The 18,277-nt window shown below is 39.4% G+C and overlaps 1 non-coding gene across 1 annotated transcript; it reads right to left on the bottom strand.

Moving 5' to 3' along the window:
• Window positions 1-177: 177 nt before the first annotated feature.
• On the bottom strand, window positions 178-15,563 carry LOC103096699 (uncharacterized). Its single transcript, XR_008916875.1, has 4 exons — window positions 14,954-15,563; window positions 12,798-12,861; window positions 10,886-10,968; window positions 178-7,096 (listed from the first exon to the last, which is right to left on the bottom strand). It is a non-coding gene; the product is annotated as an uncharacterized LOC103096699 (transcript).
• Window positions 15,564-18,277: the final 2,714 nt, after the last annotated feature.

Raw genomic sequence — 18,277 nt, 5'->3', positions numbered from 1 at the left:
GTACACACAGTTGCCGAGTTCCTTTTCTTATAGCCTGTGGCACCTCTTGCAACTCTTCTCCATCCCCACAGCCACCACCCTAGTTCAGGCCCTCCTCGTCGCCTGTATTCATTTGTTCAAAAACCTTTTTTGAGTGTCTACTCCGAATACTGTTGGCCCTCAAAATAAAATAAGGTATACAGTCCCTTTGCTTACAGACTGACTATTGAAATAGTTTCCTCCCTGGCCTCCTTATCTCCAATTTCTTCCCCTCCTATTCAGTCAGCATCCAATTATAAACTCCTGCTTCCAGCTTCATCTCTGCTCAGAAGCCTTCAGTCTCGACTTCTTTTCGTGGAATTCCAAGCACTCAGAAATTTGGTCCCAATGCTCATTTCCAGCTTTGCCTCCTACTACCCTACACATGCCTTTGCTTTCCTGTTTCCATATTGCTCACATTTCTGCTGCTTAGACTGGCTGTTTCCTTCACCTCCACTATCCAATCGACCCCAAATCAAATGCCTCCACCTTCACAAAGCCTTCCATGAGTGGCGGGCGAAAGATGAAATGCCTGAGGAAACAAAAGTTCGAGCTTCTGAGCATTTTGATTTATTAAGCAACGTCTGCCAATTGCCCAACCAATCAAGCCTACTAGACTTCCTCTGCTTAGAGCTGAATACAGGGAGACCGATTTTATATATTAAAAATAAATAAGACCAATTAATTAAAAGGAATCCATACTACATTAGATAATCTGATTTCTAATTGGAGGAAAGATTAAGGACTCTCTGAGTTGGTCTTTCCTTGCAGGTCCTGCACTCACATCTTGCTGAATGCCAACATTCTCCCTTCAATAACAGTTATTTATGTCATATAACTCTGCTCTTGAATGAGAAATACTGTGGAAGCAGAGACTCTATTTTATTTGACTTTCCTTCCCCAGAAGTGCTTTATGCATGGCAGTCATTTCCAGTATTTGTTAAATGAAATCTCTTTCTGATCCCATTTTTGGAATTAGCTGTGCACACATGGCAAACTGTTTCTATCCTGTTAACTTCTTCCAGCCACCCAACACATTTGTAGGCACTTGGGGTAGATTCAGAATGCTTTTTGTCTAAGTCTAAGCGCCTACCATCATTTCTGCCATGTAGCAGACCCTTTGATCAATGATTATTGCTCAATTGCTTGCTAGATTGTGAACAATATAGTTAAGAAGGTATGGTTCTGTACAGAAGAAAAACAACTGCTTGATCACATGGCTTGATGGGGATGTGATTGGGGATGGAGACTCTAAACGATCACCCTAATGCAAATATCAATAATATGGAAATAGGTTTTGATCAAGGACACATGTAAAACCCAGTGGAATTGCACATTGACTACAGGAGTGGGGTGGGAGGAGAGGAGGGAAAAAAACATGAGTCATGTAACCATGGAAAATATTCTAAATTAATACATTAAAATTTCCAAAAATTAAAAAAAAAGAAGGTAAGGTTTTGGTCCTTTTTGGAATGAATGAATGAATGAATGAAAAAAAAACCCTTTGCAAAGTGCTGGAGATACACATAGAAAAGTCAGTCACTTCTCTAGAGTGGGGAGACAACACTTATGACAGGCTTCATGAAGCTGCAGGTCAGATTGGTGTGGTCCCCTAGTCCTTAGGGGTTGGTGTAAAAATTAAAATTAAATCTCAATAATAAAAATATATTTTAGGAGATTTATTAATGATCATTAGAAATCAAGGAATAAAGAGGATACAAAATAAAGACCACATGCCCATGGCTGGTCAGCCAATTCAAATGCCTACCTTACTACCACTAAGCTCAGGAGAGGAAATAAAGAGGTGGAACCTTCCACATCCCTACCTAATATCCCTTGTCTACAGGAAGTACATAATGACAGGAAGTCAGTGGGCTCCCAGGAAATGTAGTTCTTTTTTAGGGTAACAGATTTTCAATTATACATTCCCCCCTGAGATCTGTGGAAGACTAGTCTCTCCAATGGATTTTGTAAACATAACCAACTTTGAAATTATAATAATTTGGGGATAAAAGGAAAAGAGAACAAGATCAATGATTGCTAGGTGCATTGACAAAAATCCAGTTAGGGGGCAGTCCCCTTCGGCATAAGAGTAATCAAATAAAACAAATGCATTCAATCCCACACAGTTTAAATTGCCACATTCCAAAGTTCACTATGGATCTTCTAGTGCAGTGTGTGGTCTGTGGAGGCATCTTCATGGTGCCTTCTCCAAACAGTTCACTTTCTGGATTCAGAGAGGTAGCATGTTTCTTAACCTAAAATTACTAATTTAAACTTTGCATTTTAGAATAATAATAATAATACATTCCCCCCTGATGAGGGCGGTGAAAAAACAGGGATCACTCAGAAATGTGTGGCTGAGTTATGAGGTATATGAATCAATTGGCAAGAGAAATTAAAAACATCAAAAAAATCCAAATAAAAGAGAAAATAATTTATGGATGAAATATAAACTATAAAGTCTTATGTGTAAAAATTCTAAGTAAAAGAAAAATAAATTTATAACAGGTCCTTGAATCAGGGCCCAACTAAAGTAATTTCTATCCCACAAGTCTTTAGAACAAAATGCAGTAATATTTCACTTACCTATCTGCAGCCAAGACTACAGAAAGTTGCCATACTATAAGAGAGAAAAGGGACTAGATTATAGGAGCAAATGGGAGCCAAGATGGAGCCAGAATAATCAATGTCATATATTTTATATAGAGTGTGGTACAAGGAAGACTTGCATTTAACACATGTAAAACAGCCGGCAACCTCAAGTCTCACACATGATTAAGTCCTTGCGTTATTTGCGCAGAATGTCATCAATCCACATAGGATTGGTTTGGTCTCTTTGACCTTGTGTTCTATTGGCACTATGCAAGTAGCTTTGCGCTTCTTTGGAACTGTGCAATGGCTCTCTTTGTATTCCCTTCTCCTGGAATCAGACAATCATTTAGCAAAGTCCCATAATTTTTTTAAACAATCAATGGCATCATTTTTACAGTCTGAAGCTTTTTGGGTATGTATTAATATTATAGCAAATATATATTTTAACTTATATTATTGTAAAATCAAAAAAGTTAAAGAAAATCTTCTCAATACTGGTGACGTGCTTCAAATACAAAAAGGAGAGAAAAAATAAAAGCGAAATAGTATATTGCACATGCAAGCAAAGACAATAATAAAAAGTTTTAAAAATCAAAAATATATAACTTACAATCATTGACACACTGTGTCAGCTAAAGAAAGGTAGAATGCAAAGGTTTCTCACCCCAAAATGAGATCCATTTCCTTTTCAAACTTGGCCATGATCCACTGTTTACAAAGTAACAGTTTTTATAAAGAACAATAGTACAACAGGTAATGCACATTAAAGAAGTATCAAAATCCCCAAAGTTATAATAGCCCATTTAATGACAATAGCAAACCCACTATCATATTTTACATGAGTCTGATGTATGACATTTAAAGCTAATGGATACTTATCACAGATTTTTCAGGTGTAGTAAATCTTTCAACCTTGGTTGAGATATTTTTAAACAAAGTAAAACGTATTTGGGTCTAGAACATTACTAAGAAATCTAGATTGTTCTGGTGGAAGTAAATTAAACTGAAGAATTACAAATGAGAGATGCTCCCTCTTGGGAACTGTCCAGGGGTACCATGCCCTGGGATCAACTTCCCAGCTCCTTTGGTATGAGACTGTTATGTCTCAACCATTCACATTTTTACAAATGCGGGAGGTGGGGATTGTAATTGTATTGCACTTCAGCTACTAAAATGGACCCTTTACCTCTTGTTACAAATAACTCAGAGGTAGACAAAATGATCAGTCAGATTTGTTGGGGAAAAATTTTAAAATCATGTCTAAAGACCCCTTAAATCAATTTGAGATATTTAGCTCATTAAGTTTACCAAAGGTTGTTAACCAGGTTGATGGAGTCCACTCATCATCTGTGTGACAATTTACAAAGCCAAAATGGAAGAAAAAGCTGTTTTTATATGGGCTTATTCAATAATATTTTACAATATTTTGTTCAGTAGTCATAGATGAAAAGCAACAGAATATAACAGTAGTTAAAACACAGTAGATTAAACTGATTCAGTGTAAGAATAGTATTGAATACATTAATATATGAACTTAAAACAACAAAATTATATCTTAAAGCAAACAATAAGAAAAATACAATAAGATACAGAGACTTTCATAAAACAATGGAGTCCTTTTGTCAGAACTGTGGGATTTCCCATAGTGAGGGAGAACAGGGGTTTAAGGAATCTCAAACTGGATGAATCTTAGAGATGGCAGGCCCAAATGGCAAAGGGAGTATGTAGGGAGATGAATTTCTCTCCTGAATCTCAGGAAAGATAAGTGAAAGGATCAGTGCACTCATTAATGGTAGAAGCTGTTTGAAATAGGCAAGGTACTGCTCTTTCATAGAGTATGCCATGCTTGTAATTTACTTCCTGTTTGGAAGAATAACTTCCTTCTTCCCTTCCCCCCCCCCCCATGAGGTAAAATGCTAGTTTCCCCAGTCACCTGGAGAGGTAGTTAGGAGGCTAATCGTTGCCTAAGGAAAAAACACCCCAGTTTTTACCAGCTAGTTTCTGATTCTGATGACACAGCTGCAGCTACTAGCAGCCCAACAGGACTGGGACTGGGGCTGGGCTGGGACCAGAAATCAGGAGGAGGATTCAGGAGTAGGAGCAGGCAGTATAAGCAACAGCAATGCCAGAGGCAGTACTGAGGAACTGAGGAACATGGGCTCAAGCAGATAGACAAGAGAAATGACTAATCTCTTCCACTTTAGTCCCCCAGCTAAAAATAGCCTGGCCAGTAGGGAGGGCAACCAGGCAAAAAGTAAGGAAATAAGAAGGCAGAAGCTCCAAAGAGAGGGTGGGTGGGTGGGATAGGCAAAAAGCCTTGGCTGGAGAAACATGGCTTAAAATTTATCTAGGTTATCCTTTTAAAAAAACTGAGAGTTTTTCTCATCCCTTCTGGTTGCCAAAAATGTAAAAATTTGAATTTCAATAATAAAAATATTATATTTTAGGAGATACATTAATGATCATTAGAAATCAAGGAATAAAGAGGATACAAAATAAAGACCATGTGCCCATGGCTGATCAGCCAGTTCAAACACCCACCTTATCACTACCAAGCTTGGGACAGGAGGTAAAAAGGTGGGACCCTCCATGTCCCCGACTAATATCCCCTGTCTACAGGAAGTATGTAATGACAGGAAGTCAGTGAGCTCCCAGGAAATGTAGTTCTTTTTTAGAGTAACAGATTTTCAATTATACACTGGCAACAAAGCAGAGGACCAAGCCTCAGATTCTGACTTAGAACCATTCAACAGTGCCAAGAACTTGGGTGGCAAGAACTGTCCTTTCTGGGTCTTCAGGAGCTGTAGCTGAAAGAGTCATGGCCAGGCTGTGTCTCCAGAGGTGCTCCTTTCCAGGACAATGGCTGAGGACCTGGGGCTGGAAGCCTTGGGTTCAGGGACCTGGGCTGTCTCACTGAGGTCTGATGGGAGAGGATGGTCCTGGTGAGTGGTTTCACTTGCCTGCCACTTACTGCCTCTTGCCTCCCCCTACCCCAGGGTGCCTGGCTTGCCCTGTACATGTGTGGCACTTGGTAGTTGTGGTCCCTTTTCCTTGGGAGTTGCTTCCCTGGATGGTTGCTATCAGAGCTGGACCAGAAGGACCAGTAGTCTGGTTCCCATGTGCCTGTTGGTGGCAATCACCAGGAAGATGGGTCCCTTCTCCACCATGATGTCTCTCCTCAATCAGGGGCTTGAGCTGGGAGAAGCAGGTCTGCTGGTTTGGAGGTCTGCAGGTTTGGAGGGCACCACTCTTCCCAAGGCTTCTGAGATCAGGGTACAGAGTTATCTCCATCATGGTCTAGAGGGAGGTGGTGATCCAGGTGGGTGATGGCTTATCTTTATCACCATTTTCCTCAATTAATTCAGATAATCAAGTAAACCAAAGAACTTAAGAGAATCCTATTTCACAAAAAGTTGAGCAGGCCAGTTCTAGTCATCTGTAAATCAACATAGGATAGAAATCTAATTCAGAGGATTACCATCCATTCATAATTGGCCATTTTCTTTTCCCTCACAACTTACAAATTTATTTATTGAATAAGCTGTTGCTTCTGACACCTACAGTCCTTTGTTTAAAAAAAAAAGACTATTTTTGAAGTATCATAAATGTAGTTGGCACTGTATAATCATAAAGGAAAATCTCAGCCTTGTCTTGAAGACTGTCAATCAACAATGACTGTTATTTAAGGGATGGGGACAGAGAATGGAAGAAGATGCCCAAAAGAGATACTTTCTGTCTTTAAGGAGCCATGTAGGTATAACAATCGTCCTAGCAACTTCCCTGGTGCTTAAAGAGCTTCCCAGGATGGCAGAAATGGAGGGACAACAAGACTCTCTGGAATTTCACTGAAAAGGTCTGGAACTTATACTTTTAACATTGTACACATGTCAAAAATTTTGAGAATACTTAAGACAAAGAGAGAAATAAATATAAATTAGATTAGACCAAGGAAACTAGTGCTGCGTCCATACGAGGGAACATCGTACATACAGAGCAGGAAGGATTCTTAGAGGCAATGGAGTCCAACCCTCCTTTTTTTCAGAGGAGGAAGTTTTGGCACCAGAAAGAAGGAACTTGCCCAAAGTCCCACAGATCCTTAGCCTCAGAGGTAGCAACTGAGCTAGGCCCATTGTCCATTCTAATGTCCCGCACTGTGTTCCTCCAGAGAAGAAGGCTTCATGATTCCTTCTAGCATTGATTCCTTCCTTCCTGTCCCATGGGCCATCTTGGATACTCCTAAGTTTAGAGAGTAATACCTTACAATGTTTAATAAAAGCACTTCTGCCCTTTGTATTGGCAAACCAAGCCAAGTCCTTTTATTCTTGCAGAAATGAAGAAACAGCATTTTCAAAATGATGAAATCCTAGATTTGTAGGGATGTCAACATCATCATAATCTGCCGTAGGCTCAATATAACTAGGAATAGAAACTCTCTTCTTCATTATAGTTGAATACGATATCTGACTTTTGTCTTCGTGTTGAGCTGTAAAGCAGAAAAAAGCATCCTTAGCAGTGATTGCATCTGATGTCCAAATGGACCTTTCTGACCAAGAATGAGAGCTATGTGAATGAGCATTTATGTCAGTGATTTCTTTACCCTTCCAGTGAGTTAGATCAGTATTTTAATACCCTTTTTACAAATTGAATTTAAGCAGTTACACATACATTTAAACTGAGAGGCTTCCAGTGAGCCAATGGTAAAGATATCTCAGAGATTCTGGCTCATCATCTTATATCTAAATTAGACCAAGATGCCTTTGCTCCCAGGACAAAGCATGATGAGTTTGTGTAATTGGAAATCTGATGCCTTTGAACTACATTTCCCAGGAGCCCACTGACTTCCTGTCATTATGTGTTGATATAGACTGTAAAGGGTATTACAAAGGTGGGATGCTCTTTTCCCTCCTGACTCTCTGAGAGAATTACAGGAAGTAAATTTAAAGATTCCTCAGGTACTTCCAATGATAAGGAACCATCTAGGGAGCAAGTTATTGTGGCTCTGAGTTTGCATAGAAGGTCCCTCCCCAGCAAATTTAAAGGGGAGTCAGACATCAAAAGGAAGGAGTGTTGTACCTCTAGGGGCCCTACAGACACCATTCTAGAGGAAAGCTTTTTAACCCTTTGGGGTATTCCTAACACTCCCATTACATTCTCTGAGCCGACAGAATAACAATGTAAATCAGGTGTACTCTTTAATACAGACCTGGAAGCTCCAGTGTCTAAAAGGCAATCATAATAGGTGTTACCCACCTTTAAGGTAACAAGGGGTTCATTAGTATAGGGGTGCAGTGGATAGGGACAACGAGTAGTCTGGAAAACCAAAGGTTACATCCTCTGATTCCTGTGCCCCAGCTCCCCCCCCACCTTCATTGTGTTTGGGAAGTTCCCTGGGCACCCCCCTGAAAGGGGTATTAGCACCCAGAGTGTTTTTTGGACAAGCACTACTTAAGTTATATTGTTGTGGAGTCATTTGGTTTGAGTTATCATTTTCCCAATATCTATTACTATGGTTATCATTCCTAAAATTGTGATTTCCATTGTCATTATTATAGTTATTTCTATAATTATCACTTCTGTAGTTGTTATTAAACTGCATATTCCTTCCAATAATCTTGAGAAAAGTTCTACACTCTATCATTTTGTGGCCCTTCTCACAGAAGTGGCAGGTACTGGATCGATAATTAGATTTCTGGAGAGGGGCAAGTGTCATTGGTTGATTATCATGCCCACTTTCTGTTTTAGCCATCTTATCTTTTAAACATCTCAATTCTTTCTTTATTTCCTCTATGACATCATTATTTTCTTCCTCCTTTTCTTTGTTTCCCTTTAAAACATATAGAGCTGTTTTCCGCAATTCTTCAAGGTCCATCTCTGGCCATCTCGGACAATGTGTTCTAAAATAATCCCTAGTCACTTTGCAAGAGTTATTGACAAAGAGATTTCTAACTTGTCTTATGCTATTTCTTTAGTTAGGTCAAAATCCAGGTATCTACCCCCAAACTCGATTATTCTATCGATGAATCTGGAGGGTGTTTCTTCCTCATTTTGCTTAATTTTTTCAAATTCTGTCCACTTATCTGTACTGTATGTACATTCTCTCATTGCCATTAGGATGGTCTCTCTACAACGGTATACTTGTAAATAATCCTCAGGGTTGTTATAGTCCCATTTGGGATCCTGAGATGGCCAATGTGCTGCATTGTGCCCCCGGGTTTTGTTGACATGAGCAATTATTTTACTTTTCTCACGTTCAGTTAAAAAAGCCTGTAGCAAGTTTTCAACATCCTTGTAAGATGGATTATTCTGAAGAAATACGTCTGTCATCATTTTTGTTACTAGAAAGGGATCTTGTTCATATGTGGGGATATTTCATGTAAATTCATTCATTTCTTGGGGAGTAAACAGTATATTGTGTCTTAAAGTCACCACATCCCGTTCCATCCTATTTCAGGTACTTCTCTTAGAGGAAACAGGTCTCTAGTTGAATTTGGTACCTGTGGGTCAGTTCAACTAGGACGAGTTTCTCTAGGAGGACGAGATCTCCTTTGGACTGGTATTTGGTTTTGTGTAGGAGAAGGAACATGAGAAACTGGAATTGAAGGGGAAGGGTTTTGGGGATTAAATTCAGCCAAGATTTGCTGACCATGAGAGAGCCAGTCTGTTAACTGAGCTATAGGGAAGGTGTTTTCCATCTCTATTTCAGGGAAGGAAACTTCCTCATTCAAAGGTTCAGAAACAAGTCTGTTTCTGGTAGGGTGGATGTTTGCCAATTGATCCTGTAATAAATGTTTTAAATTGTCTAATTGAGCTTGCATGTTTTTTATGTTCTCCTGCGTTTTATCCTACTTTTTTTTAATTTTAGCACCTCTAAACACAGTACTGAGGAGTACAAAAATGACATTACCTAATAATATAAAAAATTGGAGATATGCTGTATTCCTCAATGTTCCTAATTCTTCAACTGCCATATAAATGTCAAAGAATGTAGTATTCATTTATGTATGTATATATGTATATGTATATACATATATTGTTTTTTTGTAATTATTTTTCTAGCAGACTTCACAAAACACGTGGGGAATAGGAAAAAGCCAAAACTTTCTACAGGTTTTTCCCACTCCTAATCTAGGCAGTTGTTCTCTAAGGGAAAGGAGATTTAGAAACAGCTCTCCCAGCCAGGACCTTAGGGCCCTGTTGCTAAGATTTAAAACATCTGTGTTCTATCTAATTTAAGGAGAGGGAGAAAAGAAAAAAAAATCCAAATTTACTTACCTTTACAGCTGATCAAAATAAGCTATAAAAAGGGATAGTCACAGTAGAAAAAAAGGTTTAGGAAAGTTAAGAAGATTGAGGGTGTTTCATCACAACCGACATGGTCAGCCAAAACTGTAAAGGGTGAAATTATGGCTGAGACTGAATGTATAATTATTTTTTGGTCTCCAAGGATTTTATTTATAAAATCCTAATGAAAAACCCAAGTCTGCTGGAAATTTTATGTTGATTTTAATTGATAGTGGAGAAGATTAAGGAGGAGGAAGAAGGAAAGGAGTAGGTTTCCACCCCCCACCCCCACCCCCACCCCAGCTAGTCAGGCTTGAACTGCAAAAAGGGAAAAGGCTAAGCTAAGATGCCTGAACCTGAAATCAGCTCCAGGAAAAAACTCCCCACCAACCCAGACAATAGCTGCCAAGATGTTGGAACGCTTAACACACTGCCAGCTAGAGTCGTCTCTCCAGGGAAAGAGGAAGAGACAGGAAGTGACATGCCTTATATAGACGTTTTTACATCACTTTTCTGCGTCTCATCTGTACCAATGATACCTTAGCTTGACTTAGGACAGCCCATGAGTCTGTCAGCTGTTTTTTGCACATGTCTGTTGCCTTTATTCCCAGATACTTAGTGTTGAGTATGGTGCAGCCATCCTGACCTTGTTAAACTGAGTAGGGTGGAGAAATGTGGACTTCCCAAGACCTGATTCTGTTATTCCAAGTATCTCTATTGTTACTGATCAGGAAATAGCTAAATCAGATCTTCTAAAGAATGGTCTGATTAGGGTGGAATAGTTTTAAAATTCACAAGACAGGAGATAAATTGGGTGGTTAGCCATGGGCATGTGGAAATTTTATTTTGTTACTTCTAGTGATCATTAATAAATCTTATAAAATATATTTGAAGTTATTGTATATTACTTTTTAATTTTTACAAGCTACAGATTAGAGATGAATTCATTATCCCAACCTAAATGAAAGTAGCATTAGTAAAAAGTACTTACAGTCATGGGCTATAGCTTCTGAAGATGGAACATTTCTGGGAGGCAGAGGAGGTAAAGATACGGGCATTCCATTGATGCAGTTCCTAAAAATATACATGTCTGCCGGTTATTGTTTTAAATCTCATCCATGATTTTTTTTTTTACTTTTTGTCTTAGTAACCACTCTAAGAAGGGCAAGGGCTAGGCAAAAAGGGTTAGGTGACTTGCTCAGGGTTGCACAACTAGGAAGTGTCTGAGGCTAGGTTTGAACTCAGGTCCTCTTGACCCCAGACCTGGATCTCAGCTCACTGTGCTACCTAGATGCCCCTATCATCAATAAATTTAAAGAAAATGGACTAAAAATGTACATAGTTGAAAATAGTAATTTGCTGGTAAAAACTCTAGAAAAAAACAAATGTGTTGGGCAGACTTTTAAGTTTTGTCTGTATTATTAACATTTTCCCCATCAATTTAGGCTGGACAATCAACAAAACAATAAATCAAGCTTTGAATCCTGGCTTCAGTACAATCCTGGTAGAAAACCCAACATCTAAGTGACTCTTAAAGGATGATTTTCTTTGCCATATTAAATTCTGAATGAATATCTTTTGTCCCTAATCCTTTAAACATAATCCCTATAAGAAGGAAATACGATGCTGAGAGCAAATGGCAGAATTTATAATCCCAGTTCTAAATTTATGACTTTCAGCAGTTATGAAATCTTTATTTCTAAACCCTCAACTTCCATCTTGAATCCAAGACTGTGTATTGGTTCCAAAGCAGAAGAGTGTTAAGGGCTAGGCAATGGGGGTTAAGTGAATTGCCCAGGGTCACACAGCTAAGTGTCCAAGTTCAGATTTGAACTCAGGAAGATGAATCTTCCTGACTCCAGGCCTGGCTCTCTCTCCACTGTACCAAACCTAACTGCCCTTAAGGCTAAATTGAGGGTGAGTGGGACATAATCTTTCTTCCTCATAAAAAGAATTTTTAAGTCTTTTTAGCCTGCACCCCAATATTTTCAAGAACCCAGCTAGAAGTTAGTCTTTCCCCTTAAAATAAGAATACCCCCTTCTCTAAAACCTGACCTGTCTACTTTAAATGTCAAAGACTTTGAGTGGCGTAATGTGGAGACCAGGAGTCTCCATCCAAGGGTACTTTAGAACTCCGTAACTTCCTTATCTTTTGAAGGCATCACAGTGTTGAAGAATGTTCATGTTCCCTTTGCACATGCACACTTTATTACCTCTTTGCCTTGCTCTGTTCTTCAAACCCACTTTTGAAGGTCATGGTTTGGATGACCAGAATTTGACAAGAATAAAGGATGGAAGAGGGAAGGTTGTTGTGATTGGAAATTCTATAAATTGGTCCTTTTGAATTCAGTGCATTGGCATTCCTTAAGCGTCCAAAGCTGGGAGTGTCCTCTTTCCCAAAAGAACAAGAAGCTGCTTTCTTATACTTTGATTTCTGACTCCAAGATTGGATTCTTACTTCAGTAGGGGTGGGGGATCCATTGTTCGTGACCGGCATCCCACACAAGGGGAAGCAATGCTTAAGATGATTTTTCTCTTTGCTAAATATGTGCAACTCGTAAGACTCAAAAGCAGAAGGTAATGCGACTTCTAATATCTATGATAATAAATACTAATATAAAGGCTTAGGGGCAGCTCAGTGTCTCAGTGGATTGAGAGCCAGGGCTAGAGACAGTAGGTCCTGGGTTCAAATCTGATCTCAAATACTTCTTAGCTGGGCAAATCACTTAACCCCCACTGCCTAGCCCTTACCACTCTTCTGCCTTGGAACCAATGCATAGCATTGATTTTAATAAGGAGGGCGAAGGTTTAATAAAAAAAAAAAAGGTTTTACAGTGAAAGAGGGAAGGAGGCAAACAATTCCTAACACTCAAAAGCATAGAATTCTAGTGGATAAAACTTACTCATACACCTCTTCTCTGTCCTTATTATTGTGTTTCCAAGACTTGGTAATTTTCCAGTTCTTGCCTAAAGAAAGAGCATATTTATTTAGGGAGAAATGCAAAGACACTCACTTTGAGATTCGTGAAATTCTTAAACATAAAAATGAAAAGGTTTAAGAAGACAGGAAAGATGGGGCAGCTGGGTTGCTCAGTGGATTGAGATCCAGGCTTGGAGACGGGAAGTTCTGGGTGTCAATCTCACCTCAGATGTGTCTTAGCTGTTACCCTGGGCAAGTCACTTCACCCCCATCCCCCTTACTATTCTGTCTTGGAACCAATACTTGACAGAAAGCAAGGTAAAAAAAAAAAGGAAGAAAATAAATAGGGAAGATCCAAAATTCTGAATAGCAACTGCTAAGATAGGATAGGTCTAAGGCTTAACCTTTTCCGGGCCAGAGACCAATTCAGCCATTATGGAACCCTACTTGGAATAATTTTAAATTTGTACCATTTAAAATGCACAAAATAAATGCAAAAGTTTTCTAAGGAAACCAATCATATTGAAATAGAGTTATCAAACTATGCAACAAGTTCACGCCCCCCAGGCAAAGAATCCCTGCTCTGAAATAAAAAATAATTAAATTTAAAATTAAAAAAGAATCCCAGCTCCAGATGGCCATATAACCTCCATATTAACATGGCTTCTGATAGAATGAATGGAAAGTGGAAAGGTACCCAGGTATGTAACAATGTCCTGCTCTGCAGACGTTTGTCGCTCTGTGGAGATGGACCAAGGAACAGGACTGACCAATGCCCTGGCCGTTACTCCCTTCTCTGACTAGAAGCCAATTCTAGATCATGATAGAGGGAAAGACCATACAAGAACGAGAAAGGGAAAAGCCTTAGATGACGTTTCCCTGGGCTAAGTGTGTGCCACTCGGGTGGGTGTGCATCCATCCTTTGGCTGCAGGTCCAGAAGCATCTAATCTCAGGGAGACGATTTGGATTGATAGAAGTCGACAAAATCGAAAGCAAAAAGAATACTAGTGATACTGGCAACAGACAAGAGCAATTATGGTAATTTCCCAATACATAAATCACATGGCTGACGGGGGCTTTTTCTTGGGATAAATTACTTTTTAAATAAATGTTTTAAAAATGCTAATTTTCCCTTAGCTGACTTTGCCGCAGTGAAGGTAGGAGATGGAAAGGAAATGCCTAATTCGATTACTTATCTTAGACCAATGAGCAAAAGCTCATTAAAGGTACTTGAGAAATCTTGAAAACACAAAATTGTGGAGCAATACTATCTGCCTGGCTGTAAAGCCCACAAAGCATTTGACATCTGCTGCCTCTTCTAAACCTCCCAACAACCCTCTCGGGGTACTCCAGAATTAACCATGTACCTCCTCGAACCCACGAAGGCAGAAATACTCCACGGACACGGTTCATACAATGCACAAACAAACAGCCTTATGTATGAACCACTCAATTCCTTTTTTAAGTTTTGTTTTTACATCACAGATGTTTCCAGATAACACTCCTCCGCCTCCATTTTTTTTTTAACAAATAAAAGCAGTGAAGCATAACCAGTTGACACATTGGCCACACGGAGACAACCGATGGCGTTCCCCACCCATAGACCCCCCACCTCTCATTTCCTCTCTTGGTCCCATTAGAGAATATTAGACCGTTCCCTCTAGAATTGACATCTATGATTGTTCTGACTCTGCTGGCTTTATTCCACATCAGTTCACCCTTCGGCGACCTCCCCACCTAATCTCAAATCCATTCAATTCAATCAACAATCTCAGGCTTAAGCCACCAGGATGCCAAGTGATGTCTTAATTTTTTTACTTTTCCACTGATTGGCTTGACATCGTGCAACCTTGTCTGGTATCTCGTGCTCTGGACCTAAAAGTATCATCAATTATTTTATCATCACTCTCGTTCTGGCGCTGTTTTTCAGTGGTTTCCGTCATGGCTCCCTCTTTGGGACCCCATTTGACATGTTCTTGGCAAATATTTACGAATGCTATGCAAAGCGAAAAGTGTTTAAAATAACCATTTAAGTCAGTCCCAAAAGAGAACCATCCCCCTTCCTGTAGCTGCACCTCCTCCGATCTAAAGTGAATTCTCACGACCACCCACACCTCGCCAGCTGGACTCTGAAGCACCTTGTCTAAGCAGCCTCCGACAGATGCAGTACAAGACGAGGGCCATCGTGACTGAGACCAGGATTATGGTGCTGGCCAAGAGGATCCAGAAATGTTTCAGCCACCAGTTCATTGCAATGCAACCTTGAGAAAAACCAAAGATAAGGTTAAAAGACCCTCTGAGGACCAGCCTAGAGGGGGGAGGCGATGGGAAAATAAGTCCTTACCTTGAGTCTTGGTCTTCGTGAAGCTCTTAACTGGAGCCCAACTGGAGGCCGATTTCCTTTTCCCTTTGCCCCACCCCATCCCAACTTGTATTTCCAGCCTCACTGTACATTACTGCCCCCTTTGCATTCTGTGATGGACCACGTCATACTTTTCTCTATTCCTCTTACAAGACACTCCATTTCCCACCTCCATGCATTTTCCTTGGCTGACCCCATGCCTAGCCTGCCTGACCTTCTCACTTCCACCTCACAGCATTCTATTCTTCTTTCCAGAAGCAGGTCCAGCAGGTCCAGCTCCATCTTCCGCATGGAAGCTTTTCTTCTCCCCCAACCGCTAGTGCCCTTCCGCTTGCACTTATTCTCTTTCATTTTTTTTTCTGTATAAGAGTGGGATCCATTCATTTTCTCGATCATCTATTACTATGACATCCCACTTTAGATTAGTGACTTAATGATGATCAATTAATTGGTCAGTCTTGACCACTGGCTTTAGACTAAGTGAGAAAAGTCTTTGGAATGTTGGGAGGAATCATATTCAGATGAGCTGAGGAAACTTTGTCATGTGCTAGAGGTCTGCTAATTTAATGTTTCTTTTTTCAAAATAGAGGGATGAGACCTAAGGGGGGAAACTAGGTAAAAATGACTGATGGTTTAAATGCTGCCTCATCAGAAGAGATTCAGGGGGCAGCTGGGAAGCTCAGTGGATGGAGAGCCAGGCCCATAGATGGAAGGTTTTGGGTTCAAATGTGGCCTTAGATACTTCCCAGCTGTGTGACCCTGGGCAAGTCACTTAGCCCCTGTTCCTCAGCCCTTACCGCTCTTCTGCCTTGGAACCAATACACAGTATTGATTCCAAGACAGAAGCTAAGGGTTTTATTTTTTTTAAAAAAAGAAGGGATTCATATTTTAATAGAGATCAAAGCTTCACACTTAATAAGGAAAACACAGATGGTTAGCTTTCAAGAGAGGGGTTTGAGAGAGAGTCTTTCCATCATCCCCCACCAAAATCATACCACAGGCAATTACTGGCTTTTAAAAAGCAAAATTAGAAGCGATTCTGTTACAGATGAGAAGGTACAGCTATTTCCAGTACATCCTGTCTGAATAAACAACATTTGAGCACTACTAACAGAGATATTTTTTAAAATGGACTTTTATTGATTTTTTTGTTTTCTAAATTGCCTAGATGTCTTTCTGCATCCCTCTTCCTTCTCTCTCCCAGAGGACCATCCATTTAAACAAATCATTGCAAAAGAAAAAAAGAAGAGAAAAATTCCTTAAAATTGATCGGCACAAGAAAATAATCTGACGTTATTTTTTCTACTCCATATTCATGAACCCCTGCCTCTTCAGAAGACTAGAGAGAGGCATCTTCTCATCTCTCTCATTGGAGGCCGTTCGTCTTTGCTGACACTGTAACCTTCTGGTTTAGATTTTGACTGTTGTTCTATCCATTTACATCTTTGCACTCATTAAGTATATTGTTTTCCTGGTTCTGTTCACTTCTAGCTTCCAACACTTATTACCTGTGTGACCCTGGACATGTCACTTACCCTCTGTTAGCCTCAATTTCCTCAACTAAAAAGTAAAGATAATAGCAGCACATACTTCCCAGGATTATTGGAAAGATCCAGTGAGATTGACTGGAAAGTAATGTGTAATTGGAAAAGCTTGAACCCCTGGACTCAATCTCCCAGAATTCTTTTCTTGTCCCAAAAATCCTTTTCCCTCTGTTCACATAAGCGTTGTTATGTTGTTTTTTAAGCTGTGGGTAACTCCTCCCTCACTGAGTGACTGGGTGCACTCTCTCTTTCTCTAGCCTTTTATTTTCCTTTTTGCTTCAAGTTATTATTAATAAATCTTATTAAATATAATACTTGGAGTATTTTGATATTAATTTTTCATCTACATATTGCTTAGCATATAGTATACACTTTATGAATGTAGTTATGATGATGATGATTTTTAGTCATTGGATCCATCATTTCTTTCAGCATTGCCATATTCCATTCCATTCCTGTACCACTACTTGATTGTTTTCTTTTACAACATGACTAATCAGAAATATTTTGCATGACTGCAATGTACAATCTGTATCAAATCACTTGCTTTCTCAAGGAAAGGGAAAAGAAGGGAGGAAATTTGGAATTAAAATTGATTTTAAAATGAATGTTAAAATGTATTTATACATGAAATTGAGAAAAATAAAAGCAAAGAGAAAGAAAGAAAGAGAGAGAGAGAAAGAAAGAGAGAAGAGAAGAGAGAAAGAGAGAAAGAGAAAGAGAGAAAGAGAGAAAGAGAGAAAGAAAGAAAGAAAGAAAGAAAGAAAGAAAGAAAGAAAGAAAGAAAGAAAGAAAGAAAGAAAGAAAGAAAGAAAGAAAGAAAGAAAGAAAGAAAGAAAGAAAGAAAGAAAGAAAGAAAGAAAGAAAGAAAGAAAGAAAGAAAGAAAGAAAGAAAGAAAGAAGGAAGGAAGGAAGGAAGGAAGGAAGGAAGGAAGGAAGGAAGGAAGGAAGGAAGAAGAAAGAAAGAAAGAAAGAAAGAAAGAAAGAAAGAAAGAAAGAAAGAAAGAAAGAAAGAAAGAAAGAAAGAAAGGAAGGAAGGAAGGAAGGAAGGAAGGAAGGAAGGAAGGAAGGAAGGAAGGAAGGAAGGAAGAAAGAAAGAAAGAAAGAAAGAAAGAAAGAAAGAAAGAAAGAAAGAAAGAAAGAAAGAAAGAAAGAAAGAAAGAAAGAAAGAAAGAAAGAAAGAAAGAAAGAAAGAAAGAAAGAAAGAAAGAAAGAAAGAAAGAAAGAAAGAAAGAAAGAAAGGAAGAAAGGAAGGAAGGAAGGAAGGAAGGAAGGAAGGAAGGAAGGAAGGAAGGAAGGAAGGAAGGAAGGAAGGAAGGAAGGAAGGAAGGAAGGAAGGAAGGAAGGAAGGAAGGAAGGAAGGAAGGAAGGAAGGAAGGAAGGAAGGAAGGAAGGAAGGAAGGAAGGAAGGAAGGAAGGAAGGAAGGAAGGAAGATAAAGAGAAAAAGAAAAGAAAAAGAAAGAAAAGAGAGAGAGTAAAGGTAGGAGGAATGAAGGAAGGAACAAATAAACTAGGGCTCAGAGACAAATGGTGACTTGCCCCAGGTCACACAGTT

The sequence above is a fragment of the Monodelphis domestica genome, chromosome 2 (genome assembly GCF_027887165.1).
Source record: "Monodelphis domestica isolate mMonDom1 chromosome 2, mMonDom1.pri, whole genome shotgun sequence".
NCBI classification, from domain to species: Eukaryota; Metazoa; Chordata; class Mammalia; order Didelphimorphia; family Didelphidae; genus Monodelphis; species Monodelphis domestica.
The sequence above is the reverse complement of the archived record's forward strand: the minus strand, read 5'-3'. Positions and strand labels throughout refer to the sequence as shown.